The following is a 7,661-nucleotide window of genomic DNA, read 5'->3' as shown; positions in this document are numbered from 1 at the left end:
TTTCAGAAATGAAGATTTTGAAACTTTAGGGCAAAGCTGGGATGTTGGAAGAAGGGGAATAGGAAAGGTTTTGGAAACAGTTTGCACTGTCACGATGAAGGAATCTATAGCTGAAGGCTAAAGAGAATGGGAAATGAAATAGCAGGTGAGGCTGGTGCCGCCGGAACCCAAGATGGAGAAGGTAACAGAGAGGAGAGCCGAGAGGAGAGCCGAAGAGAGGAGGAAACCATGGTTTAGGATTGGAAAACTGCTGGCCCTAAGATAAGAATATAACACTTGTCAATCATCCAATGGTGCACTGGATGAAACAGGAGGATACTGAAACTGGAGCTGATAAAAATCCCTCCTGGACTAAGTAGAACAATAAAGACAAGAATCAAAATCAAGGTAGTTCTTTCCCGGAAACTAGTACATGCAAGATACATATTTGAAGCCAATGGAGGAGTAGTAGGATGGTTAGGAACCCGCTTCTCAGTGGAGAGGTCATGGGTTCAACTCCTATCGGCGGTATATGTATTATCCCTATCCCCATATATAAAAAGCGACTTTATACCAAAAAAAAATATATATATATAAATTTGAAATAACGGTTTGACATGTCGTTGGGCTTGGCAATTCATTTGTAAGGAGCATATAATGGAACATCATTCCCAAAAGATGCAAAGAGAGCAAAGAGAGACAAACACAAGGCTGGACTACCTTGCAATATCCCCCTCAATTTGTTTTATATGTACAAAGGACTGTGGAGAATTGGAAAATTGTACATGGAGATCAGGCATTGTTAAATTTTAAGCAAATTTAGTATTCTTTTCGTTGGTAATTCATAGAAATTTTGTGGTATTGTAAACAAAGTTTTTGTCTAATAAATACCCATACTCTACCCACGCCAATTATTTGAAATTATGCCCCAAACTATAGCATTACTAGGAGTTCCCTAGCAAGTTTCCATTGAAGTTCAATTTATGCCACCGTTTATGATGCTTTTGTCTTTTTTTTTTTTTTTTTTTTTTAATTTAATTCTCCTGGTCTTGCATTAGCAAGAGACCCATGCTTCCTTTGATAAATAAATAGAGTTTTACGTGTGGGTCTTAACCAAACTAACACCGTTAGTCGCCGTTAAGCATATTCAAATTTCAAACACGGAGGGACCAAAATGCCCTTCAAGTTATTTAATACATTGTGTTACTATATATATTATATATATATATATATATATATATATATATATATATATATATATATATATATATATATATATATATATATATATTTTTTTATTTTTTTATTTTTATATTTATAACACCCAACACATTTTTTTTTTAAACTTAAAAACAAAAAAAAAACGAGAGGGCACTTTGGTCCCTTCACTTTTGAAATTTGAATATAATTAACGGTGGCTAATATAGTTAGTCTACTTGTGACCCATATGTAATATATTGCATTAAAGGGACCCAACATCAGTTTATGGTACACTAAAGGGACCCATACATAAAAAAATCATAAATAAAAAAAAAGAAGAAAGAAACAAGGAAAAGACACCCTCTCTTTCACACACACACACTTTCCCTTAATAAATTTGCATTTCATAATTATTTTTTTCTGGGATGAATAAACAAGATACCATGAGTTGCCCAAAAAAAAAAAAAAAAAAAAAAAAAAAAAAAGAAAAAATAAAGGAGGAAGAAGAAAGAGAGAAAAGGAAGAAAAAAAAAAGAAGAAAAACCATGCATATTAGGTTAAGGCAACATCAAGACTTTGGACGGATAGCAATCCAGAAATTGATGGATATTTCGTAAAATAATTCACAATAGCTTGCAAAATCTTCTAATAATAACTTTTTGTTTCAACACCAACTTAAGAATATGATTGCCATTTGCCAAAATTTCTTTCTTGGGAAATATCATAGGTTGATGATCCAGAAAAGAACCATGAAACCAAGAAGAGCTTTGTAGTTAAAATGAGAATTCCACTCTTTTTATTATGTTGTTCATGATTTTTGTTCATTGAATTCGTATTGAATAATGACTGACAACTTTGAATATTTGAAATTATTTTTCTTATTTTAAATTTTAAAAAATTATATTGGCTACACTTAAAACCTAGAAATAATCCCCCAATTATTACATTCCTATGGGGAAACGCATTTGTGTTTTCTTTTATTTGCGAAGTGGTCTGGATACTAATCAAATTGTCAGTCATACATGACATTGATAGGGCCTTCTTTACTAGAGAATCAACAATGTAATTTCTATTTTTCTTAGATTTAAATAAAAAATATATTACTTGATTTGAATCTTGAAATAGGACTAGCTTACACACACCATGACATCAAGGTAATTTTTATATATAACTTAAATATATGGAGGGGTGTTGGAATTTTATAATTTAAAATTAAGGTTCACTCATGCTAGCTTATGCATACCTTTGTTACATCCTCAGGGGATATCTTTTACATATAAGTTACAAATAAAGCGGCCATAAAATTTATTTTATTAATCTTTTACATATAAGGTTTTCCTTTAACCCTATGGGGATGCATGCCAATTGAATAACAACCCCTCAAGGGTAACTACAAGATTTATTTCCAAGAGCAATTTGCATAATGTTCTTAACAATTACTTTATAAACTTAAAGGGTATTTTTCATCTGGACCCCTGAGGTTTGGTCCAAGTCACTTTTAGTTCAGAAAAAGTTCTTCTTTGCATCTGACTCCCCTATGGTTTTGAAAAATGATAAAATAAGGACATATCATAATTTTAATGACCAAAATGCCCTTATGATGTAAGGGTCAAGATTGTACCATGTATGCCATTACATCCAACAGTTTATATTAAAAAGACAAATTATAATTGCAGCGACAATCTTTTTATTTTATATTCAAGGGTTTTAAGATTTCAAATTTACAAAATTATACCCGAAATACCAAGCGTCAAATTAATACTGTGCTGCCAATGTTAAAAAAGAAGACGCCTCATTGAAAACAGATACGTCGCACGCAGGAACGCAATACAAATTTACTTTCTGAGGAATTACAGTAACAATATGAATTTGTGATTCCACAATTTACCTAGTTTCAGCTGTGTTCCAGGGGCACCCCTCCCCATCGTCAACCTCTGACGGGTTCAAACTTCTTTCACCCCTCTTTGTATCTCTGTGTTTCTCTCACCCAGAACAATCGAAAATCTGGAGTATCAGTACAGGGACCGAAACACTCAGAAGAATGAAAGCAGCCCAAGCTAATAGAAAGCCCAGTGGAGAAGATTGGTGGAAACCAAAAAAACAGAGGAAGGTTTCCAACTTTTGGAGAGTTCGATTGGAATCCTTTTCTTCTACTTCTTCTTCTTCTTCTTCTTTAAGTGGTTGTGATGCTTCAACATCAAGGAGAGAGGTTTGGGTGGAGGCCCCTAATGTTTCTAAACTAGGTGGGTCAGCCATTAGACAAGGAGTTGAGTTCATAGGCCCCTCAGCATTAAAACAACAGGGGGAGAGACAGTGCCTATCAGCCGTTCGTGGAATTGTCTAAGTACAGATAGTGAAGTTGCCTCAACAGTGAAGGTTTAAATTCCCAAATCTTACTCGTTCTGCATAATCTGCATCGAAGTAAGGTGATCAGGTGAGTTCCCACATCTAATTTGTTCGAATCTCCTGGTCTTCTCTGCTCTTCCCTGTGACGATGAATCGGAAATCCTACTCCTGAATGCTTTATTCCTTCCTCCTACAACTCCACTCCCTACACTACGCGGGAATGATAAAACTCCTGCGAGTAGCAACGCCTGCGTCTTAGCGTTTTATTTGCTTCGATTTCATTGAGTTACAATCAAGGGCATAATTTTTGTAAATTTACAATCTTAAAACCCTTGAATATAAATAAAAAGATTATAATTGTAATTATAATTTGTTTTTTTAATATGAACCGTTAGATCGAAATAACATATATGGATACAATCTTGACCCTTGCACCATAAGGGCATTTTGGTCATCAAAATTATGATATGTCCTTATTTTACCATTTCTCAAAATCACAGGGGAGCCAAATGCAAAGAAGAACTTTTTTTGGACTAAAAGTGATAAGGACCAAACCTCGGGGGTCCAGATGAAAAATACCCTAAACTTAAATTAAAGAACTAATCCAACAAATGAACAAATAGTTTTTATTTTTGAGGTATGTAAATGAACAATTACATAATGAATAGAATAACAAATTTTGATACAATTTCCCCACAGATTTATAACCTTGAGAGATATATAATAAATGGGAAGAAATATCCAATATATGTTATAGTATGGTACTTACAACAAACTTAATATGGCACAAAATGTCCGCCCCACCACCTATGAGAGAGAGAAAATCCACGTCTATTGGCATCGAGGAAGTATAAGAGCCCAATATTGCCACGTATAAAAAGAATAAACTCTTCGATATTAAAAATTGACATTTCATATTTATTAATTTCCAGCACCACTAAGACTTGGCCCTGAAGATAATCGACCAAGCCAACAATCTATACTTGATTTGGCCTTCTCATAAATAGAAGGATGTTTTGTAAAATGGTTTCCACTTGCAAAATCTTCTAATAATAACCTTATTGCCTGAACGCCACCTTGATTGAATATGACAACAAAGACAACAAGAATAAAAACAATTGATGCTATTCGTCGGAATTCCATCTTCAAAATTATCTCCAGTTGAGGCTCAAGGAAAAACTATAGAACCAAGAAGGGTGACATTAACTAAAGATCGTTAAATGAGGATTTTTCTTTTCTTACCCCAAAACCAAATGAAGATTAATTGTGTAGCTATAGTTGTGATTTGTGTCTTGTTGTAATAATGTATATATATAGAGTTTTGGAGTTTGTCTAAGTCTAGGATTGTTGAATTTAATCATTCAATTGATATTAATTTTTTTTAATACGAGGTTAATTTGGACAAGTTTCAGTGCACCTTGACTACATCCTTAGGGTAGCTTTATATATAGTTTAAATATATTACTTGGGACAGTTGAACCATGACCTCTTCCCTTGGGATATTAAATATTGTCAAATAGTACTTTAATTTGATTATTTGAAATGGTCGTTGAGGATGAATATATTTTATATTATATTGGAAGTAGTCTCTGTGGAAATAAGGGTAAAGTTGCGTATGCTAACCCCTCTCTGGACCTTGCTAAACATGAGTGTTGTGCACTCATACAATCTTTCTTTTATTTTTTCGAATGCAAGAAAAATTCTATCTTTTTACCCCTTCTAACCTAATTGAGTTGTAGGATTTGACTGGAGTTATGTTGCAAAGGTCCACTCAGGTCTTCTCTCTTTTGTTCTTTGTTTTCTTTTAGAACAAATTACATGAACATTTCCTGGAGTTACAAACCTTTACATTTACACCTCTTCGAATTTTTTATTACAAACATTCCCGCATGCTTAATATTGTTAGTTTTAATTATAAAAAGACATGGTTGTCCTCATTGAATCTTATCCAAATAATTCCTACAATCCTCATAATACTCCTATAATATTCATCTTCCCAAACCAAACCTAGTCTAACCCCTTCTCTCCACCTCGCCACTCACCCAAGTCCTCTACAATCCGCCCACCTTGTCCCTTCCACCTTGAGTCTAGATCCTCTATCTGTTACAGTAGAGAATTGTGATTCCCTTGCACGCTTCCGTCACATATCTAGAAGGGGCCCATCTAGCTATAGCATTAATATAGTTGACCACAAATGCCCAGCTCTTCTTAGTCACTCGAACCGAAATGAGTAACAATAAACCACCAATATCCATTATCTACAGAAGAGAAGGCAAGAGAAGAAAAGATGAAATCTTACAGCATGAACCAAGAGAATCTCTGCAGCATTTGTCAACAAATTACAGATTAAATCTAAAAAATGAAATCTTACAGGCATGAAGGAAAGAGCATTTACACGGCAGTCTTCACTTAGATCAATCTAAACCCTAGCCCAACTATTTGAGTGTGATTCTCCCTTTGCTGGCGTTGGGAGACAATCACAGGTCGAGAGAAATTTTAGTCGTTGTAAACCGGAGTGACCAAAGAAGAATGTAGAGCCTAAGAATGGCAGTGTTGCGTAGGGTGTCCCGGTGCAAAAGGGGAAGTGAGTGAGGCCAAATTTCCTTGGTATTGGGAGAGGTGCAACATGTTGACTCGGTAATGTTGCTGAAGGAAAAATCCATGTTACCAAGTTAGTCCGTTGGAAATGACAACACCACTCTATAATTTCTTCTTCATGAAGGTTTCGTTCTGGAAAATTAGAGTTGGAAAATCGGCTGGTAGGAGAGCGTCGAAGCTCTTGTTAACAACGCGCCAACCAGAAAGCATTTGTATTGCAGAACCTAAAGTGAAGGTATCTAAATGCCCAATTTTAATCTTAGATACATTGGGCTATAGTTAGTGACTTATGACATAATAATGTAAATACTAAGGAACCTAACTTGCAGTTGTTTTGGAAGAGAGATACATCGAGTCTGGTGGTAATTACATACTCTAATCAACATATCTATGTAGAGGTTAAATGGAAGGGGGATAAATGTGGCCTCACAATGGTGCATGGGAGCCTTTTTAGAGCTGAACGATGATAACTATGGCTGGATTTGATGGTGTTGTTGATGCCATTGTTACCATGGATGGTGGAAGGTGACTTCAATGAAACTCTTAGATCCTCGGAGAAAAAGGTCTGGGAAGATATAATTTAGGCTCTGCAGTAGACTTTCAAGCAATAGTGGATTGCATGTGTGCTTGTGAGAAAGTGATAGATGTACTAGGAGACCCAGCTGTTCTCTATTTAGATATGTTTATAAATAGGTTGTACTCATACTTTATGATATTAATTGAATTCAGTTTCTAGGCGATCACATGGTATCAGTTAAGCTGTCTGGCTGACGCCATCTTGATCCTGGTGTTTGCTTTTTGGTTCTTTGACTTTTCGGTTCAGTTTCTTGGCTTTTCGTTAAGTTGTCTGGCTTTTTATCGTTCGCGTCTTGTGCATTAATGGATGAAATCTGATTGCTTTGTTTCTCGTTCTTTCATGGATGAAACTTGTCTTATGTGCCACCTTTGTGAAGTTGAAGGTCATAAATCATCCAACTGTCCACAACGGTTCAACCATGCCTTTGTCGGTACTTTTTTTCTTCTTCTACACTTGGAATGTCTGCTCTGTTCTCTGATAAGTCTCTCTGGATACTGGATTGTTGATCCAATTGTCATCTATCTGCAGATATTTCTAATTTGGCTCTCTGTGAGCCTTATACTGATTCTGAATCTATCAGTGTAGGTAATGGTCAAAGGATTTTAGCTACTCATATTGGTACTTCATATTCTACCTTATCTAAAAAGTGTTTTGCTCTATGAGATGTATTGTTTACTCCTGATGCACATTGCAATTTGTTATTTGTTGCTAAGTTTTCTGTTGACAATGCTGTTTACTTTATTTTCCATGCTGATTCATTTGAAATCAATGACACTTTGAATCATCAGACAGTTGTTCAAGGCCACAGTAACAATGGAATTTTTTTGATTCGTCTGCAAGCTTGCTGTACTATTGCTTTTGCATCTCTTCAAGATTGGCATTCTGGCTAGGTCATCCTGCCATTCAAAGAACTATTGATGTACTTAAATCTTCTGATATAGCATATAGGGGTACCTTACAT

The sequence above is a fragment of the Hakea prostrata genome, chromosome 7, assembly GCF_041222555.1.
Source record: "Hakea prostrata isolate BN-2017 chromosome 7, UWA_Hpros_2, whole genome shotgun sequence".
NCBI lineage: Eukaryota > Viridiplantae > Streptophyta > Magnoliopsida > Proteales > Proteaceae > Hakea > Hakea prostrata.
The sequence above is the reverse complement of the archived record's forward strand: the minus strand, read 5'-3'. Positions refer to the sequence as shown.